The sequence below is a fragment of the Temnothorax americanus genome, unplaced genomic scaffold, assembly GCF_048541705.1.
Source record: "Temnothorax americanus isolate GAGA-0224 unplaced genomic scaffold, ASM4854170v1 Scaffold1, whole genome shotgun sequence".
Lineage (NCBI taxonomy): Eukaryota > Metazoa > Arthropoda > Insecta > Hymenoptera > Formicidae > Temnothorax > Temnothorax americanus.
The window spans coordinates 3,614,972-3,636,678 of NW_027509230.1; the positions used below are offsets into that span (position 1 = coordinate 3,614,972).

The following is a 21,707-nucleotide window of genomic DNA, read 5'->3' on the forward strand; positions in this document are numbered from 1 at the left end:
AGCGCCTCGCCGAGAGGGCAAAAAGTCCCGCAGGATCGCCGCGCCGCGCCGGCCGGTCGACCGAGGCCCTCCTTCTCCACCCGCTCGTAAACCGCGATCGGTTAGCTCGCCATTGCGCGTTGGTCGGTCGGTGCGATCCCGGTGTTCTTCCGCTTTCAACATTCCTCGATGATTCTCGCGGGGTTCCTGGAGCTCGGTAGAGAGAGAGAGAGAGAGAATTATGAAGCTGCCATTAGCGCTACGTGGACGTGACGCATTTCGTGCGTGCGGTTATTTTTGGTAGCGGCGTACGCTCGCCGACGGTTCTAATTAACGTTAGGGCCTGTGGCAATGCGCTATGGATATCTAGTTGAAATGTCAAGGTAATAAAGATTCGGGATTAAGTTTGATTGACATTGTTACAAAGAAGCGTCTCGTCCCCCGCGGAGAATTTTCAGAACTTTACGATTGCATCTGGGATCGAATTTCAATGTCTTATCGACGCGCATAAATGATTTTGACATTTCTAACGAAGAAAATCTGATAATCAGGGTAAATTATATACCGAGTTGACATATAAGACATATCTACAAATTGAAAATAATATTTGTTTATCAGTTTACCAGAACCGTCATAATTTTGATTTTAAACTATTTTTCACTGACTCGCAGTAAATTCGATAGCAGATAGGAGACTATAAATATGGAACAATATTTTGTTCTCCGATTGTTTCTATTTTGTTTCTGAAAACTAAAATTCTCTCATACAAAAACCGCGCTTCGTTGGAAATTTTATTTCGGAGCAAGCGCACGGCACGTCGGGATCGATATTTTCATGATCTCGTTGCGAATTCGTCAGAACGAAGGAACGTGTAATTGTAACGTGTAAAATGTAATATGTTCGAAGGTTTCAACTGAAAATCGCGCTAAGCTAACCGAGTTTAACCGCGCACGAAGTTTTCACCGCGGTAGAGACATCAGATATATACGAGTATAGTATTATCGATTCCTGATAATTGGCGGCACGAACTTTCGAAGTCGCGCGTCCTCGCACGCGAATTAATATTTTCATGGACCAATGACGTCGGTGATAACCGCTGGCCCGGGAGCGGCGAGTGCCGCGCGGGATGGGGCGGAGCGGGGGGTTGGAGCACGGGAGAGGAGAAGGGACGTATGGGAAAGATTTTCGCCGATGGAAGAGAGCGCGGAGCGTATTAAGAGTGACTTAAATTAATAACGCTCGCTATTTCGGAGTCGCTTCCAGGCACCGCTAACCCGATTAGTAGCCGAATGCAGCATCAGCAGTGGCAGCGGCAGCGGGAGAGAGAGCGAGGTGAGATAACGCGGGCATAAGTAATTCATCGGCCGATCTCGCGGCGTGACTGGCTGGCTATGGTAGTGGCGCAGTAATTATGGAAACTTCGATGTTACGTCAGGCTTTATAATTGGACGGGTATCTTGCCTTTCTCTCTCTCTCTCTTTCTTTTCGCGTTTACGAGGGATGTTGCGAAGGGATACGAGAGACGGCGGATTTGGTGTCACGAATCACATTATGTCACGTCAGTCACGGTTCGGTACAGGTTCGTTTCTCTCTCTCTCTCTCTCTCTCTCTCTCTCTCTTTCTCTGGAGTCGCGCGATTTGATTTATACAACCAGGCTTCGCTAAATAAAATAGCTTAACCTGCCGCTTAACGCTGGTTAACCGTCACTTAATGACGCTAACCATCATTTTCGATTCCCAGTGCTGTCGAGCGAAGACATATTACGCTTCCCTGGAAGCCTCACTCTCCCGCGCCGTAATTATTTCAGTTATTCCCCTCGAAGATGCGCAAACTGAATTTGCGACGCGTGGTCCATGCTCAATCGTTTGTACACGATGGTCGATATAATTTCATATTTATACGAAGCAGCCCGGATCTGTAACGGATGTTTATTCTCTCAGCTGTCGATGAAATTGTAATAAAAACAGCGTTACAGTTTCAGAATATTATAATAGCATCCGCCACAATTTCAAAGCATTACGAATTCATTATTGTCAATTATTCGCCATTAGGCTGGTAGCTGGTAGCTTATCATTATTATTTGGAGGAATTTGAAAGTTAAAGATTCTCTTAAATTATCAGGTCAGTTATAGACAAGAATAGCTGGTGTTTTAGCAGAAACTTAATTCGAAGGTGACTTGACAAGATATTCAACGTTGAGGATTAAAAGACTGTGACGAATGTTGATCTCTTATAAAATTTACGTTGAGGAAAAATAGATTTCAGAACTCTCGGAAAATTCGTAGCTGACATGACAACCACAGTAACGGTTGGAACGGTTTAAATGTCACAGCGAGATTGTATCACAGATATAGGTAATGCTTTGCGAACTTTCGTCTCTGTTTAATCTATGTGTCCGTAATTTTTTATGAGGAGTTAATGATTCACGATGATGATTAAATGTAAATTTTATTGAACGGCACCGACTATGTTTCCGATTATAATACAACAGAACAATTGTGCGTGTATGCGTGTATTCCGGTGTAGAATGCATCGAACTAGATTTATATGATCTTAGCGGGATTGTCTTTATCTATCGTTGCGTTATATCTCTAAAAACGCACTAATCGCCGCACGACATGACGTCATTTTCGCGTCATACCGTTAAAGTGCCGGCTATTATACGTTTTCTCGCAGTTTTCCCTTTCTGAAACGATTTCCGATGGAAACGTGTCTTCCGATGATTTTTTCTCGGACATATAAGAACCGTCAATGTTAACTTTTCTATGATTCTAATATTCTGTAAGACAAAAAATCTTGCACCTTTTCCACCTTTTGCGTTAGAACTGCTTCGCTTTTATACAAATCTAGAATTTTAATCGGGATTATGCTGGACAAAGATCATATCTGCCTGATACGCGTTGAAGAAAATTCGCTGAAAACGTCGGAATTTCACGCGGCATCTGATCAAACAATCCGGACTCCCCATCGATTCGCTCGAGGCCGCGAACGATCGCGGGAGTTCTGGATCTCTCGACTTCGTGGATCCTTGGATCGCACAATACTCTGCACGCTTGCGTATATATTGCGAAAACACAGCACAAACGTCGCTCTTTTCAGAAAAATGTCATGCCTTGTTCCTGACTCCCGTCATTGAAAGAAAAGAATTATCATATATTAAGTTTAAACGCAGGAAAATCTCTCGTAGCATGAATAACATACAAGCAGGTAAGAGAATAATTAACAAAATTAGGACTTGAAGACGGTGATCTGCGAAGCCTCATGAGGTGATATAACAAACAGTTTGATTATTAATAATCGTGTTATTAATTCAGGTTATAATTTCGCGTTCAAGTTTATTACAAAATAATATCGGTACAATATCGATGAGTTAAAATCTCGATGTTGTTATAGATACACGAAAGCTTACTGTGATGCTGAATGCTTATTTGTGACAGTAAAAACAAGCCATTGAAATAAGAATTATTTTGTGTAGCAGTAGATCTACAGGTAGATCTTATAAATTATGTGTATAAATTTTTCAGTTGTTTACAATTATCTCACCCGTTTTCACTGTCGCAAATTCAACCCGTCCGCAAAATTTACTAATGTAATGCTTTACGCCACATAAGTGGATGTTACAAGTCGCGTGCTCAATTACTTCACTCTTGTTCAATGTAGAACAACGCTTTATATTTTTCCTGTATCTGTAACATCGAAAGGTGGACTCACCGAGATTATACTGATTTCATTCAATCCTCGGTCTCTTTGAGCTATGACGAGGAACCGCCATAATGGCGTGGCTCGAGATGCCTCCTCGTGCCTCCTCATGGTCGTTGTCGCGGCGCGTCTTCATGGTCGCCGCCATCGTCGCGGTCATCGTCGTCGTCGTCTTCTTCTTCTTCTTCTTCGTCTTCGTCGTCGTCGTCATGTTCGTGATCGTCTTGTTCGTCGGTTAGGTTAGCCGTCGTCTTCGTCGCCGTTGCTCTCGTCGAGGTTTCGCGCCGTTGGTTGGGTGTCGTGTCGGAAGAGAGGTGGGCCGTTCTTGCGCGCACACACCCGATCACTCATGCACACGCACATACATACACACCCACAATCTCTCCATCTCTTCTTCTCGCCGCGTCCCTCCACCCCACGGGGGAAAAGGGGCGCTACTATATCGGTGGTATTTTGGTTTTGGCTCGGCTCGGCCCGCGGCAGTTCTGGGAGTGGAGTTCTAAAAACAGCAGAGGTAAGTCCTGCCTGCTGCTGCTGAGCAGCTGCCCGCTTGCTTCTTCATCGTCATCATCATCATCATCGCCGTCGGCGCGTCGCGGCATCGCGATCTCGCGGTTCTCCGTTCGCGTTCTCCGCTCTCGCGGTACCGTCGTCGTCGTCGTCGTCGTCGTTGTTCCTCGCGTACCGGGTCGCCGACGTTGTCCACCTCATCATCAGCAGTACCCCGTGGTTCTCATAGTTTCCAGACGCGAGCTTTCGGATACCATCAGCCGTGCGCGAATTCGCCATCTTCGCGGCGGTTGCTCTCCCGAAGGACGTCTCCCTCTTTCGCTCTTCTTTATTTTTCTCTCTTTCCGTTTTCTTTGTTCCGAGAAGAAACCGCGACACCGAGATCGAAAACCGAGCCCGCGGCACTTTTGCGACTACCCGCGGCGATCGCCTCGCCGCGTCTCTTATAATACACACCCGCTCTCTCGCTTCCGATGGCGGTTTACTAATTCAGCTTACTACCCAGAACCCACCCGGTCAACCTTCTTTTAGGCACCACCCTGCCTGCGGCACGGGCGCACCTCTTCTTGCCCTGCGCGCATCCCGGTATTCACGGATTTATTTCTTCGCGCGCGGGAATTATTTTTGGTCTTTTCCCGCGGTTTGTTAATATACACCCGCCGGTTCGTTCGCTTCTCGATCCACCTCTCATCCGTACGTTCTCTCTCTCTCTCTCTCTCTCTCTTTCTCTCTCTCTCTCTCTCTCTCTCTCTCTCTCTCTCTCTCTCTCTCTCTCTCTCTCTTTCTCTCTTTCTCGTCCTCGTACATCCGTACCTATTACTCTCCCGAGAAGATTACTCTCTTTCCCTCGCGACGGTCCTCGCCGCTAAAACCGTAACGACACGTCGCGTCTCGCGATCGGTACACGGTTACTCACGCTTTTAGTCGCTTTGCCGCGAGCACTGTGCGCGCTTTCATCCGTCCGATAGGATTTAGCAGGATCCGGCAGCTCTAACGGATCCGTCGTAGTCGAATTCAGCGGTCTAGGATCGACGTCGATTCGACTTGGCTTTTTCATCTTCTTCATCTTCACCTTCGTCTTCTTCGTCTTCCCTTCATTCGTCACGACGAATCACGTTCGCAGCGGGTGTTGTTAGTCGTAACGGCTATAGGTTACTCGGACGTAACGGCTACTCGGTTTGTGGATGTCACGAAGTCACGAATCACGAAGTTCCGATGCAAGTTCTCGGAATCCGTGAAGTGGAACCTGCTCGTTAACGTGAGGTCTCACGTATAGAGAGGGCTTTGCCGTCGTGGACAGATGTATGTGGGCTGCCTCGGCTGCCAGATCCAATCGCGATCTTTCACCTTTTACCGTAACGTGCTACGATAGTTAGCGGAGATCGAACTGGTCCCTCTATCCTCAAGGTGAAAATACATCGCGCTTAGAGTCGGGAGCTTTTTCATGCGTGTCACTTTTAATGGCATCTCAGCTTCTATTTTCTCGACGTGTCTTCAAGTCTAATGTCACAGACGAGCAACTGTGGCAACATTATTGAAAATTTAATATAACCTACATTCGTAAAAATTTAAATTCTTCCAGCTAATTTCCTCTAAATCATTTCCCACAAATTGAGCGGAATAAAGTCGTTTAAAACAATCTCTGCCTTGTCGGGTTCGGAGATATTCGATCACGGAAAAGAGTAAAAGCTGCAAAATTCCGCGGTTTTTACTCTTGCGAATTCCAATCGAATTTGCAAATTCATGAATCCTCTACATTCACTGCGAATATATGCACGTAGCTCATCGTTTAATTTAATTTACTTCCAAGTAATTTCAACCGAAACAAAGCGCTGTTCGTAATAGGAATTCCTCGTATCACTAGCGTATGATCCTTAATTCAATTTCCAATTTCCATGGAAAATCGTGTGCGAGTTTAATCTAACATTTTCTGCTTTTACACACGTTCATACGTCGTAATTTTTTTTTTATAGGATTATCGCGTGCGAATCAAGGAAGAGAAAAATCACAAAAATTAGACGTGACAAATAAATGTCGGGGAAAGTTAGGGATTCTGTAAAAAGTTTCTTATACTTTTTGTACAGAACTATATAGAGAATTGCTTATTTTTGCTGAAATTAGAAGATAAATTCTCTAATTAGCGATATTTGCTGATATTTTAATATTGTATGCGCGCGCAATTAACAGTCTTATGTTTAGGTGGAAATGTAAATTTAATCTTCAAATTTCATTTATGGAACGTTTAAGCAAGGAAAATAATTTACATGATTTAATACATCTACATAATTCATCAAATTATTTTACCTGACGCGAATCGTATTTATTTTTTATTAGAAAAGTTAAGGATCTGCTCACATTTTTATTATTTTCGACAGCAGCTTGTTGATTTTTTGCAATTGGCCGCAATTATTAGCAATTAGTGCTGATGTGATTACTGCAAAAATAAGATGAAAATTTTCCCGACTTCTTGATTATCCTCGTTAATTGTTCTTTCCTTTTCTCGACCGTTACAAATTGAAATTACTAATTGTATCTTTGCGAGAGTGTTTACGAATTAATGATCGCTGTCGCATTCGCCATTTTCGTGACGACCTCGCTTTGTATCATCATGGATCAGCCGTGGATAGCATCGATGTAAATTCTTACGATACTCGTCGTTACCTTGACTAGATTCTAGCTTGGATTCTCTCTCTCTCTCTCTCTCTCTCTCTCTCTCTCTCTCTCTCTCTCTCTCTCTCTCTCTCTCTCTCTCTCTCTCGCTATCTAATAATGCAGAAAAAACGCGGTTAGTGGGCGTACAATTTATTTCTGGTTTGCTGTTTTTTTTTTTTAATTTTATAGCGTGCCATTACGCGCCGTGTATAGGCGCAATACCAAAGTATACTCTTCGCGCGTATTATTTCCGCTTCGATGCCCTCATCGTGTCTGTTACGTTCAGCGTAACGATCCACGTTTTGTCAACTATATATATATAATTGTTTATTATTATCCCTGGCATAAAACGAAATCTGGAGAGTCTCACGAGAGCCTCACAATACACTTCGCATACATAACAGTTTTCCGTTTTGTTGTACGATGTTGCTTTACCGGATCGATCTCTTCGATTCTTTTTTACATAGTAGCAATCATTTCTTGAATTATAGGAGGATTTTTATAACTTTGCGAAATCTCGCAAAATACAATATGCGGTACTTGATACTCGATGTAATATGTGAAATCTCGCGTTCCTCTTATCTCCTTCGTTGTACTTGTAATCCATATGTTATCGACTCGCACGACTCGACTTTGCACAACAATGCGACGTATAAACGACTTACGCTAGTGTTCAGCTTTTTTGTATACCCGTTCGCCCGACTTATGTTAGACGATAACGACGGCCAGATGGTTCACGCCGAGGGCGACTTGTGCTCCTCGAACAAAACGTGATTTTCGTCTTTCATCCGTCGTGGACGCACAGCGAGGAGCATTAACACGAAATAACGCGATCTAACTCATCTCCCTTTGCGTAATCTTGCTGGTATAATGCTGCATGTTCGTGTGACCAAGCTTTCCGTCCGTGAACTTTCATACTTAGCGAAGTAATGTCGAATTCATCACGTCGTACGAAGTAGCTTCGCGTTTATATGCGGAGAGCGTGCCGATGGAAAATCGAGCGGATGAACATCGCTAATTAGTTGCTTTTCGGAGAACCGCAGCTTTCACTTAAAGTTGCCGTAATGCTTTCGAGTCGCGAGCGGCAGTACATTGTACGTAGAAGCAGCGAAAGCTCAAGTTTCCATAAATGGATTCATATATAGAACTCAAACGGCGCGGCGTATCGTTGCAATATGTCGATTCGATCCTTATATAACGTTACTATGTTCCTCGAACTCGATCATTTCGAGAGAGTTATTGAAATAAGAAGCACAAAAGAGAGAGGGAGAGACGTCCATTACGTTTCCCAATTACGAACGTTACGGCGAAAATGGACGGGGCACATTTAATCTTCTTTTGACGTGGATAATTCGAATATCGTTATCGCGTGGAAAATTGAAGATATATATATTATTCCCTTTTAATGCGGTCCATGACGTTTTACGACTTACGACCGATCTCGCGTTGACGGTTGATTTTTCGCAATATATTATCCGAAACGCGGAAGCGCATCCGCGACACGTCAACTATATTTCCGTGGCATTTTACATAACCCGGCGACTAAAATGCTAACGAACACAACGAGCCGCGGGTCAGGTCGACCCGGTCGGTCGGTCGGTCGGTCGGTCGGTCGGTCGGCGAAGTTCCGAACTGATATCACGCTTAATTGAATCTGACGCGTTTCATTGACATCGCGCGCGGCGGGCCGAGCAGCGCGCGGTTTAAATGCGCGCGGGTTGCGAGCGGAGCTTTCGAGCGTCGCGCAAAATGAAGAGTGATGACTCGAAAATTTGCGCGACTATTTACGGCTCGCACGAACTCGTAGACAGGTAGAGGCGCGCGATCGATAGCGCGCTCGGATTTCATGACAAACGTTTGATTTTTTCTTTTTTTTTTCGTTTTAGTGTGCAACGTTTCTTGTTTTTTCCCTTCCTTCTTTCCTTCTTTCCTCTTTTCTCCCGGTTGGCAGAGTACTCCTCGTTTATGGTGACTGATAGCTGTATCGTCGTAAATCATATTCAGCGGTCCTCGGCTTTCGCGATCGCGCACGGGGGCCGGTCTTCAGCCCGCCGCGAAAAGCCCCGCCCGGTCTCGCTCCTTTTCTCTTGACGTCGTGCCAAGTGCGCGTCGCGTCGCGTCGCGCCGCGACGCGGCCGAATGGCCGACGGACGCGATGCTTTTGCACCGCGAGACCCTGACGAGAGCTTTCGGTCCGAAACACGATTCGAAAGCCGCTTGCGAAACGGATAGCTCTGAAGGATTGAGGGCGGAGATGGAACTTAGGTCCACATCTCACAGATAGATCTAAATTAGGATCTGAAAGATATTCGCGCGCGCGAGTGGGATCTCCGACATTTTCTTCCTAAAAGATTTATCGGTCCTTCACGGCGATATTTCAATCGATTTTTGCGTTTCAATTGAAATTTCTGCATTCTACGTTTGAAGTGAGATTCGCTTTGAAGTTTTCTACGTAAATCCGTAATGTGTAATCGGCATATGATTTGATTATCGCGAAATCACAAATAAACTCGTTCGTGACGGAAAAATTATGAAATTAGCATCCATTACTGATGCGTGGACTAAACTACCTCGTTGAGTTATATAAAAGCAATTTTTTATCGTCGTAGATTTTTCTTCTTATTTACGCATACGAAACGTATAGGCAATCCGATGGAATGGACTTCCATTTAATTAATACCCTCGTTTGCGAGAATTATTAATAGTGCGCGGTTGAAACATTTTAATAACTATGCAATGTAATGTTATTGCTTCGATGGTGCGTTGGAGTTTTCATAATCTGTTCATTGAAATATCATCAAATAAACATGTAGGCAGCATAATGACCAATGCACTCGCTCATTAAATCGCGTTATCCTTTTAATACTCACGGTATAACTCACGCGTATATATATTTCTGCATTAGGTTTGCATCTATTTCTTTTCTTTTTATATAAAACTTTGTATTCGATTACTTAAATGATTATGACGCGTTTTTGTTGCGATTGAACTCGAAGTGGAAATATCACGTGGATAACGTTAAATTAAATCGCGTTTTTTTAGTATCCTTGCGGTATCGCTCACACACGTACGTGTCATATTTTCCTGCATTAGATTTATATCTATTTCTTTTCCACATAATTTCGATTATTTTAAATTTAAGTAATTACGACGCGTTTTTGTTATGTTACGACTAAACGCGAAAGAGAGATTCCACGTGGATCAAGGCGCGTTAAATTAAATCGCGCTATCACTCACACGTCATATATTTCTACATTAAGGTCTTACACCTGAGTAAAGTGACCATATTTTGGGAATTTTTTTCTCGGGAAATAATTGCTTTATTCAAAAATTTTTTTTCTGTTAAAAAGAGCATGTATTCTAGTACGTTTGTGAATTTTTTAATTAAAATTTATTAACAATAAATATTGTTTATTGGCATCAGCGTAAGCCCCGTTTTTTTGCGGTGTTCACCATTTTGGGTTGTCACATCATCTGGAACAAAAATAGGCATTAAATTCCTAATTAGTGATATACAAGACAGTTAGCTACGAGCCGAAAAAAATAAAAAAATAAAAAATTGAAAAATTTGTTTGAAGTTTGAAGTCGATTTTTGACCTATTTTTTCAAGTTACCAATGCATTTTTTAAACATTTGTAACAAAAAATTTATGAAAGTCTGATTGTAGCTAATTAGACAAAGGATCCAAGAATTTCGTTTCCAAATTTCAAAAAGATCTATCGATTCGTTCTCGAGATATCGTGAACATCGTTTTTTGAAACCATGTTTCGAGAAAAACGCGTTTAAAGTTTGAGAAGAGATTTGGATCATTAATTGTTTATAATGTTATAACTTGAAAACGGCTCGTCTTACGAAAAAAATCCAAAAGACAAAAAAGTTTCATTTTGACTCGAAAAATTATTAGTAATAATTTAAAAAAAAATTTTTTATTAATTAACAATGAGATTGTTTAAAAAATATATTTTTTTTAAATTTTACCTTTAGTCGGTGATTCCGGGCTATATAAAAGTCCTTCGATGAGGACTTGAGGAAAGGCTTCTCGAAGGACACGAAGTCCTGAGAGAAGAGAGCTATCTCGCGATACCGGCGAAAAAGGCGCGATACCGTGTTACGCTCCTTTCTACAATTCTTCGAATTCCTTAATAATATTTTAACACAATATTTTTGAAACTATATTTTCAAGAAATGCAAAAAAAAATCGATTTTTTCAAAATTTTACTCAGGTGTAAAAGCCCTTAAGTTTGCATCTATTTCTTTTTCCCCATATAACTGCGTGTTTGATTACTTAATGAGCGTGACGCGTTTTCGTTACGATTGAATGCGAAGCAAATACCATGTGGATTAAAGCACGTTAAATTAAATTATTTTATATCCTTTTAGTACTCGCACGCTTTTAGTACTCGCCAGCCTTTTATTACTCACGCCTCATGTATTTCTACGTTAAGTTTGCATTTATTTCTTTTTTTTTATATAAACGTGTTTGATTACTTAAGTGAACATGACGCGTTTTTGTTGCACGTTTTTGTTGTTTTGATTGAACGCAAAGTAGAAATGTCACATGGATTAAAACGTTGCTCGTTCGAAGGTCGAGCGAAGAAAGAAAGAGGAGACTGCAGACAAAACCCTAAGAGATTATGTTAATTATTTGTATAATTGCATTTTGAATTAAATTTCTTTACTGATTTATGTAAAACGCGAGGTTTTATCCCGCAATCGTTTTTATCTTTGTGTCGCTAAAATATATCTATCAATTTCTATTCAGTTTAACGTTAACAGTTGACGCAGCAACGGCAGCTCGTATACGCTCCATGTATAATGTCACATCATTTATAGTCGTTACCTCGTTCTGTCTCGCGATTTTTCTCGTTCCCGAGCTGGCTCGCGATATGACTTCATACCTGTCATACCTTTCACATCGAAATATCATTTGAGTTACTCAAATAAAGCCGAGAATGAGTATATTATCCGTCAAAATGTACATACGAAAAGAGCGTAATAAACTATATCGGTTTTGACATTTATATAAAACTTTGAATTTAAATGGCTTTAAATTAAAAAAAAAAAAAAGTTGCGAAGAATTCATCATTTATTTAAAATATTTTTTCCTTCAGATACTCCTCTCATGATTGAAATTTTCTGTTAGATTCTCCGATACGATTCTTGTACGACACAATAAAATTTACGAATATTTATATGATATGTATATTTAGTAGCGTCTGTCGTCTCTATTTTTGTCGCGGCACGATGGGATGGAAGCTAATCGAGAAAATCGATCACTCTTTGATTCGCACCAGTATCCACTGGGTGCTATCGCGTAAAACGCAATGAAGGGTTAAACGTAGGCAGACATACTGGCTTTAACGTGACACGTTCTCGCGTTACCGCGGCAATATGTGAACATCCCGCCTACGTATACGTATATATCGTTTCGTTAAAACTCCCTTCGTTATCCCTCGACAAACTCCTCTCAGCCTTCTGCCGTTGCTCCTCTCGCTAGGAGCAAGATGTCCCTTCGAGATGTCGGGACGAACGGCAGGCAGGGTGAGCGGATATCCGGTATGGCAACAGACGCCTGTCTTGAGTCGGAGTGTCGCGCGGAGAGTGAAAGAGAAGGAGAGAGTGAGAGAGAGAAAGAGAGATACGAGAGATCGTTCGTTAGTGTTGCTCGCTCGAACGGGTAATACGAGGTATGGTCGCCACCTGGTATTTTCGTTCGGGCACGAACGAGCCTTCGAAATCTACTTCTTCCACGGGAAGTCCAAGTTTCTTTGCTCCTCCGGAAAGGGAGCTTTGGGACAAACACCGCGCCTAGATCCAACCGCGGCGGGCGCAAGCCTTTTCCGGCGAAGTCTTCGAGCATAATTTGACTCCGTGCGACTTTGTCAAACGGAATCTTCGCACTTTCGCTCACGATACGTGTATTTGACATTAAATCCCTGAAAAATATATTAACTAAAACTGATCGCGTTCGTTTAGGTGCCCTCGATCGCAACGTCGACTTTAAATTGGGCAAAATGTTTTACCGCGCATGGATCTTCAGCGTATTACGTGCACGCTAATATCTTTTTTTGTAAAAAATAAAGGCATCCCGAATGCGTGTACCGAGTGTTTTCGGCAAATATTATCGGTCGCAGATTTGATAGAATCTAATACGATACAATGTGATATATAACGTCATGATATATCACCCGGCACATCCACTCTCTTTTTCTTTTTCTTTCTTTCTTTCTCCCGGATTTAAATAATTATTTTAGCCTCGTACATTTCGCTCAGCTTGTAATCTTTTTTTCTCAAAATATCTTCTTGATAAATATTTCCTGGTTGACGATGACCCCATTTGTGCTGTTTAAAAATTACACTTTATTGAATTATCCGCGAGATCTATTTTCCATCAAAGCTATACACCTGAGACAGTTTGGAAATATATATTAGGAACCCGCGATATATTCGAATATGTAATTTAGTGTTTGAAGTCGGGATAGAAATAAGTCGGTGTTTGATGTCGAGCTGTATATATATTTCCGTGGTTTTAATTTTCGCGTGTTATACATATAGAAAAATGTGTCCCACACGCCAATCGTGGCTTCCACTGCTACAATTAACCGCGCACCCACACACACACACACAATGATCATTTCCATTATAATTATAATATGGAAATCTGCATTCTCTCCCGAATTATATCGATTTCAATCCGTTAGTTCTCTCCTATACATGAAAATACTGCGATAACGATCCGCGACTCGCTTTTCTTCTTAAAGCATTATACATACATAATTGGTTATCGGAGAATTAACTTTAGGATTAATTTTAATCTTAGATCTAGGGCATATACAATTAGTATTGGAGCGTCTAGCATTGTGATATTGAGCCCTTTTTTTATATTCTCTTTAATTTAATTTACTTCTTTCTAAGTACTTCACGCTATCTCTCGCTAATCGCAAATCTTTTACTTTTTTGAAGATAACTTTCGTAGAAACGTTAATTGACAAGAAATTTATCTGACAAATAACGTGAAATTTCTCACCTGGATAGATAGAAGGATCCTTCCGATGACAAGCGATTTACTCTATTTTATAAGCGTGATCTATATTATTCCGCGGCTTTTCGAGGATATATATGATTAATTAATAATGAAAATGCGATTGAAGGTTTTCATTTAAAATGATATATTTGCAAAGTGAATAGACACCTGAAAATTTATTTTAGTTTTATACTAATCAATATTTCACGAAATTTATATATATAATTAATCGCAAGTAAAAAATTTTAGTAGGTTAATAAAGCTTTGATCTGAAAATTCAAAAATCTAAAAATACAAGTTTTATATCTACGAAAGAATTAATTTTTATAGGATAATTATTGAACGGGTACAATTTAGATTTCGAGGTTTTGAGATTAATCATAATTGTTCATTCTTTTAAATTATATCAAGTTGTGGCAAGTTATTGGCAAGAGAATCTACTATATCAAGACAAAATAAATTATTACATCTCGGCGGTAACAAACGCACTTGAGACGTATTTAAATATAAGGAATCTGTCAGGTATCTGTCTGGCTGAATATCTACGTGGCGAATTATATCTCGCCGAATTATGCGCGCTACTAATTAATAACGTCACCCGCGGACTACCGGCAGGTACATGTCGATCGATCCCGAAAGTGGCGATCGTCGAAATATAAAGGATAATTGTTTTGCAGCTTTGAATTTTAAAAACCTCCGTTGTCCAACGTCTATTCTCGTTTCGCGAACCGTCTCGCTCCCCATCATTTTCGATGCGCTGCTATTTTCGATTCGGCGCTCGATCGACCAGGTCACACGGTTAAGCGCGGTTCATCCGATAATGAAGATGGACTTTCCTAGATTTTCCTGAAGAATTTAATATCATTGCTACCGTTGGTTGCCGCTGCCGTGCGAGTTTGACGACGAGAGGAAGAGAGGGATGGAGGACAGAGAGACGAAGAGAACGGGGATATATATGTATACATATACGTATGTATATGTACGTACGTACATATATGTGTGTGCGAGAGAAAGAGAGAGAGAGGGGGGGACTTGTGGTACAGAGTGACGAAGAAGGGAATAGCTAGAGAGGGATGCGCGACTATAACATATCGCCCCGATATTGTTATCGATCCCGCCGGTCGGAAGGTATTTGTTACGTTCATTGTTTTTCCTTCGCACCGTCGAGCAAAAGGAGATCACGAGGGCCCGGCGTCCCTTTTACAGTGCTAAAAGGTATCCGCGCCCATCATCTCTACCTGTTTTCTACGTTTTCTCTTTTCTCATCCCTCGTCCCCTTTTTCTTTCCTCTTTTCCCTTTTTCTGAGTGTTCTCTTTCTCTGTGTCCCCCGGGAATTTCCTTCTCGCCTACATTCCCCGTCTTTTTTACACGACGATTTCAACACCGAAAAAAGACACGTTACATTCGAAACAGGAGAGAGAGAGAGAGAGAGAGAGAGAGAGAGAGAGAGAGAGAGAGAGAGAGAGAGAGAGAGAGAGAGAGAGAGAGAGCTAAACGAGAGGCGTTTGTTAGCAACAAGTATTTTGTGGCTTTGACGTTAGACTGGTAAAAATTGACAAAAATTAGAAAATATAAATAACAAATAAATATCTCTTATGATAAATTTAATACCTTGGCAAGTTTCCATGCTAAGTAGTTAATATTATAGTGGTAATAATATTATGAACAGAAGAGCGTTTTTTCTCCTTTTTTTGTCGCACAAATAAGACGCCGGTCGCAAATAGAAATGGGCTATATTTAATGCATCAAATGCATGGTAAATTCAGTTCGCGGATAAATCTTTTTGTGCAAGGTTCGCGATTTATTTTCGTAATTTATACTTTTACCCGCGCGACTCTCGATGCGCATCGAGGGCGGTCACAGCGGTATTAAATCGGTCTCGATTGCAGGGAATGATTTTAAACACGATTTGTTTTACATTTTACAAATTTTTAAATGACGTTCAAAAATGAAGTAGACGCAGGTAACGACGCTCTATTTCTATCTTTCACGACATTTTCCATCGTGACCTCGGCGCAATGGATATATCAAGATAAGTAATATTATACTAAAATAATGTAACGTTGACTTCGTAAGATCTCCGAGAGAAAGAGAGTTCGTCAATCGCGATCCATGTCGGTCGACGGGGTTGGCGGAGCAAAAGGCGACGTTATTTTTCACGAATGGCTCCTCTCGAATGCACCTCATAACCGAGTTACTCGTCTATTATCCGTGCTTCGTCATTAATTTGTCATTTCCAGCTGAATGGATAGGTATATTTTCTTCCACGAAAGTGTCACCGTGAGTAACGTGCAGCAGTCGATCCGTCCGGCGCGGCGGCGCGTCGCATCGGTTCGCTTCATCTCGCACGACGGCCATGCATAGCTTATGCCGCTTAATTAAATATCCCGTTCGCCCGAGCACCACTTGTCTGACATTCTTTTTCGATATTTTACACGGCGTACCCGTACGATCTGTATATATTCTCGACGATGTTCGGTGCGACGCTGTAAATTTTTGCGCTATCAAAACCCTTATATGACGTGAAAAATAAATGTTAAAATTCCAGATATAAGAATTTTCACACGTTAGAAGTGTATATTAGTGAATTGTAAAGAGAATCAGATGTTTTGACAGCTGCATATAATTATTCGAATGTAATTATCACGCATATATAATTATCCAAAAACACGGATTACTTGCAATTTTCAGCTATCATGATATTTCTGTATTAACATTTGGGAGAAAAAGAAAGATATAAACGGAATTAATGTAGTCGGAGAAACGAATTATTTCCGAGCAATTTCCTCGCCGTATTTTAGTCTTAATAAAATAATTTTAGGATAATTGATATTGTCTGAATTAAAACACGATAATATTATATATATAGATGGGAGTATTACTTTAAGGTAGGCGTCTTGCTACGTGCTAGTCATGTGACTGTTTGTAGGTTTTCACGTTCAGAAATATATTTCAGGCAATTTTTGCTAAGGGAAAAATAATTTTATGAATTATGGTGTAAAATTTCATACGTGCCAAAGTATGTTACTTTTTCCAAATTATGTGATTTTTCTCATTTGACTCCGTTTTGATCAGCTGATCATGCGAGTCGTCGAGAAAGGTTACAAGTGAGGTTACATCTCCCTTTCGATTGAATTTTGACAATTACTGAGAAAGGGTTTCAAAACGCATGACAGGGGTGTCAATTACTATCCAATTCGGCTAAGAAAGACGAGCCTCATAACCTGCAACTACAGTGATTAGCCAGCGGCTTGCCAAGTCTTCCCAACCTTACCTCGACCAAAAAATGTCTGCTCGATTACCGCATTTTCACTAAAATAAACTAAAAAATTAGCAGCGAAATCTCCGGTAAACTATATATTTTATGGTTGCATCGGATTCTTCGAAATCTAATGTACAAAAAGCAATGTTTTTTCTCACTTCATCTAATCAAAAAATGCAAAAAATATGTGATTGAAACCGTGATAGAGCCTTCTTTTTCTGGCCGTCTGTATGAAGTAATGCAAAATTTGTGATTTTCGAGATCGATTTTCTAGAGTAAATATTCGGTAAGGAGCCACAGAAAAAATCGACTGCAAAGCTGATCATATAATTTGATATAAAATCCAAAATCGAAAACTTTATCTAATACATGCCCTGACGAGACGACTACCTTAAAATAGTCGATTTAAGCAATCCAATCTGACGTTAAATTTCGGTAGGGATTTTAGAGATATCTAATCGGTGATTGCGTGCGCGATTCTGATAAAAAATCTTACAAGCCATCAGGTACCCCACCGAGTAAGTCTGCCCCTGTCGGCTCAACCCGTCGACCTCGTTGCCCACTACGCCAAACATCGTTGCGTATCCGAATGCAACTCCCGAGTGCGAACGATCATCGTCGACCGCGGACCCGTTTTAGGCTGATTAATTACTTATCCGTCTTCCGTTTCTCGTGTCTTCTCGCGCTCGCTCGGCGCGAGATCGATAGGCCAGGACATATTGAGCACTCGTCTGTGCTCTCTCTCTCTCTCTCTCTCTCTCTCTCTCTCTCTCTCTCTCTCTCTCTCTCTCTCTCTCTCTCTCTTTCTCAGACTCTCTCAGACTCTCTCTCTTTCTCGACGGGTTAGGTTGTCCAACCTCTGTAGGGGTGCAGCTACATTGCAGCTCATGCATAATACATTACGATCCGACCTGGAGTAGATTTATATTTACCCCCGTACCGGCGATAATTCGTTAAATATCGACAGGCACCGCGCGGCTCCCGCGCGAGCTTTTTACGTCGACGATTATCCGACACGAATATTCCCTCCGTCTCGTAGATCCTCCGTCTTATTGTACGATTCAGGTCAGTGCAACAGTTGTGCACGAGTTGTCAGGGGCTTAAACCAGGCATCCCGAACGGATGCCAGTCCGCGATCGACTCGAATAATTCTCGCGGCACGGCGCCGTGTGTCATGATCTCTGAAAATCTTATAAATAATCGTTTCTATACGACTGGTGTCATTTGTTAAATGACAAGCGTTACTTGTATACGTTACTAGTTTGCGTTTGTCGACAAAAAATTACTTGTGCTATTTTATTGATATTCTTTTCACGAGGCCGGATTTATATATAGTTACGGAGAGGCCCGCGTGTTCTGTTATATCAATAAGTCTAACATTCTACTATTCTGATATTCCATTAGTCTGTATTCTACAATTTTCGTACTTTACTACATTGATTTTGCCCTGGTTTTATTCTATATTAAAAAAAAAAAAAAAAAAAAAAAAAAAAAAAAGGCGGTTTGCCGACTCGCAATTCCGGTTGTCCGCGAGCGCAATTCCGAAATTTTTAATGACGTGTCGTAAAATCCGGCTGAAATGTGCGCGCGGCTATTTTCGCGGCGATTTGATATATTTGTCATCAGGACAGATTTCAAATGTCGTGACTATCGGCCGTCTACGCTTCTCGACGGATGGACCGCGAGTGTCGGCGATTCCGACTGACGTGTTAACCGCGACACTCGATATTGCCTTAGCAAATCGACGTCAATTTCGGATGTGATTTCCGGTGAAAATCGGAACATCGAATTTTGAATGTCGATCGCGCGGTTTCGAAAACTGTCAACGTACTATTCCAAATCGTCTGTTCTTTTCTCCTCTCATCAGAGGACCGACAAATGATCCTTTTCCGCCATGCAGATATTTTTATCTTTTAGGGTTTCTCGCAAGCTGTGGTACTGAATATCACCGTTGACGTTCGCTCGTCTTTCACTCTTTCAGACTAGTTTTATGAATTGTTTAGTCTCTATATTCATTATGTCTCTCTATAGCTCTTTTAAACGTTTATTATCTCATTGCCTTCTTTCTCGTTAGATCTCATCTTTACTCTTAACTTCTAAGGTTGTTAACGTTGTTATTCTCATATCCTTCTTTCAGCATCTTATTCTGCGTCTTTTGCTGATGTAATTATAATTATACTATGTATAATTATAATTGCTAAAAGGTACCCCTCTTTTAATTCTATTTATACATAAATAAATAAGCATACTACGGATTTATTATTGATTGTAATTATGACATTTTCTACAGGAGATATTTTGATGAGATTAACATATCGCAGCCTTTCGATATTAGATTCTTGCCAATTTAACTAATCCACGAACTGGAATTTCATTTAAATAAATGACTTACTTTTCGTTCATCTATATTTCGACGAATATCTCAGATGCTATACGCGTGAACGTATCGCGAGGTTGAATACAAATGTCGAAACATTCGGATTATGCGATCAGTCCTGTACCCCTATTCTGTAGTTCTTAATGACAGTGTCGTTATAAGACAGCTTTTTTTTATCACATATATTGTACCTGCGCAACGACAATACAATGATACAACGATAGGGTCATTAAGAGATCAGTCTGGTCCCGTCCAGCTTCCCGTTTCGATCGGATACCGTCACGAAACCAAAAAAAAGGGGAACGAGGCACCTGTCTCGCACAATGTTACGCGGAAATTGAGCGGAAGCGCGGATATAACGCCTTAAATAGAATCGTGCACTTGCATACCGCGGTGCATGACTCGGGCAGTCGCCGCGCGTTCGCGTACGGCCAAGTCTATAACACAATTGTTATTTTCGTCGACTCCGAGGCGCGCATATACGCACACTTTGTAATGCGCCGAGCTCCGTATAAAACGCAGGTCGATTCTTGAACCGTACACCGCCGCGATATTTCTGGCGGGCGAAATATTAATAAAGTGTAAGGATGCTACCGGTTTGCGTAAACACGCCGGTCGAATCGCGCGCATCGACTGACGCCAAATGCGACGTTTAAGCGCCGTGTTTCCCCGCTATTTTTTTTCCTACATATTCATTTCTCTTTACCTCGCGTATACGAGACACGGCACGGACGGGACGCACGCGGCGCGGCGTCTCCTCTTCCTATCGGCGTGCACGACCGCGACGTAACGGCTCGTAATCGCCACTCGTTGTTAACTCCGTTTCGTAATTGCCTTCTTTTTTCGCTGAGTGTTTTTCTCGCGGTATCGGGGCTCTCCCGCACTTTGCCTCGCGCGTCGATCGAGGACAACGCTTACGCCGTGAGATGAGAGGACTTAAATCATCCTTCAACACGTGCGTCGCGAGATTGCATTCGAAACGATAACCAGGAATCGTGCGTGCGCGCGCGGATCGTTTATTGCGTATCGATTTTCTCTGGGCAATCCTCGCGCGATCGTAGATCTGAGAGATCGTTACGCTGAGGCAATTTCTCCAAAACTATAACTGCATTCGTGCCTTTCATCGTCTCCCAAACTTTATTATGAATCTCTAATATCTCTATGGTTATTATACGGTTAAGCAGGAAGTTGACCCTTAAAAATGCGCAGCTTTGGATACGTGCAAAGCGACTTTTCGATGCTCCGTGTACTCTCCCTTATAAAGTTTCAACTGCAAACGCGCGGCTCTATCCTTCTCTGGCCTTTCTTTTCCATCCAGAAGGAAAAATATTCAGAATGTTATGAAAAATTGCACATTTAAGGCAATATATATTTGATGGTATCTACCCAACTAATATAATTTTTACATAAATTTATCGCATCTTACATCAGCGAGTCTTTGCACTAATAAATGTCTGAGGAGACAAATGTTTCTCTTTCTTTTATCATTCGTTTCTTAATTCTTTATATCACGTTAGCACCGCGATAGAAAAATTTACGCACGATTTATGAAGAATTAGACCGAATACATTGATATTAAACTTTAATATGCATTTCTTTCCTCGTAACATATTTTTTCTACTAATGCGCGTTATATAGATAGAACCATATAAGCTTAATCGCACCGTCGAGAAAGGACGATTGACGAAACTACGGTCAGGCCATCATCAACGTAGTTAATTAAAAAGGGCGATAAAAGAAGGAAAACGAAAGCGCGCGCGCGGCTTTCGGTTGTGCCGCCGTGGTTGAAAATTCGCAGCGGTCTCGCGCGGTGCTCCGTTCCTCCGCTGCTCCGAGCGAAACACGCGCGTCGCGCACGCGTCTCGCTGTCGCTGCACCGCCGCCAGCCGCGAGAACACGCGCGACGGCGCGGCGCGCCACGCGAGTGCGAGGGGGACGCGGCTACGTCGCTACGTCGTCGCGCCGAGAGCCAGCGACGAGCCGGCAATGAGCGGCGCGAGATGGCGCGCGCGGCGTACGGCGCGCGATTGGTCGGCGGTCGGCTGACGTCCGCGGCGTTATCGACCAATGAGCGGGCGCGCCGCGGCCGACGTATCTCTGCTCGCCGTGGCGAACTTCAGAGACGAGGTGGACCGACTGGTACACGATTACCAGCCGCGGCGACTCGTTTTTCCCTCTCCTGCTCCCACAGTTCTTCTCTCT

General features: G+C 42.0%; 2 protein-coding genes and 1 long non-coding RNA gene across 3 annotated transcripts in view; 1 reads left to right on the plus strand and 2 right to left on the minus strand.

Annotated features, from left to right (window-relative positions):
* LOC143894713 (protein mono-ADP-ribosyltransferase PARP16-like) overlaps positions 1-4,825 on the minus strand; it is a 36,850-nt gene extending 32,025 nt beyond the window's left edge. Inside the window, exon 1 of the mRNA XM_077401288.1 lies at positions 3,692-4,825. The gene's annotated coding sequence lies outside the window, so the exon portion shown is untranslated. The remainder of the gene's footprint in view (positions 1-3,691) is intronic.
* Mef2 (myocyte enhancer factor 2) overlaps positions 1-21,707 on the plus strand; it is a 71,007-nt gene that overhangs the window by 23,579 nt on the left and 25,721 nt on the right. The window lies entirely within an intron of this gene.
* LOC143895267 (uncharacterized) lies at positions 10,187-14,564 on the minus strand. Its single transcript, XR_013256265.1, has 2 exons — positions 10,820-14,564; positions 10,187-10,315 (listed from the first exon to the last, which is right to left on the minus strand). It is a non-coding gene; the product is annotated as an uncharacterized LOC143895267 (long non-coding RNA).